At 35.2% G+C, this 651-nt stretch overlaps 1 protein-coding gene across 2 annotated transcripts in view; it reads left to right on the top strand.

Annotated features, from left to right (window-relative positions):
- The window catches only part of LOC107753507 (transmembrane 4 L6 family member 1-like), a 5,119-nt gene that overhangs the window by 554 nt on the left and 3,914 nt on the right, over positions 1 to 651 (top strand). The gene's annotated exons all lie outside the window — the stretch shown is intronic.

Here is a 651-nt window from a genome sequence, read left to right as displayed (position 1 = left end):
TTGATTTGAAGTGTAGGTTTTTGCATTATTATTACTACATTCAAACCTGAACACAGAAAGCAGTTTGTTATACAAAACATTACAATTCTATAAAAAATTAACAAAAATTAACAGGAATGCTTTATCAGAGCTTAATCCTTCTGGGTCTGATTTGATTTTAACCTCTTATTTCAGTCTTCTGACTCATTTTGGCTATATGGTTATAGCCATAGCAATTAATTTGAGTGTGTATAATTCTGTATGTGAGTGTGTGTAAGTGAGTGTGTGTGAGTGGATGTATCCATTTTACACTCTTGATGTTTTAGAGTGTAACCCCTTCCTTGCTGTCCACTTTTTTACTGCATTGTAGTTGAATTATTGATTTTATTTTACATAGTTGCAGTGTTACAGTCACACCAGTTCATTTGTGTGTGTGTGTGTGTGTGTGTGTACAAGTGTGTGTCCACGCGTGTGTGTGAGTTGGTGTGTTGATTTTGCACTCTAGATGTTTTAGAGTTTCACCCCTTCATTGCTGTACAATTTCTTTCCGCATTGTGGGGGATTTGTAGATTGTACACATACACATTTTCTGTATTTTCGATTTTTTTTCCCATTTCCCATTCATTTCCTATGGTCGGTCATTTTTGACCAAAGACCATGAGTGTGACTATT

This window comes from Sinocyclocheilus rhinocerous, unplaced genomic scaffold (genome assembly GCF_001515625.1).
Source record: "Sinocyclocheilus rhinocerous isolate Xijiao unplaced genomic scaffold, SAMN03320098_v1.1 scaffold1523, whole genome shotgun sequence".
NCBI lineage: Eukaryota > Metazoa > Chordata > Actinopteri > Cypriniformes > Cyprinidae > Sinocyclocheilus > Sinocyclocheilus rhinocerous.
This window is presented reverse-complemented; position numbering and strand designations above follow the sequence as displayed.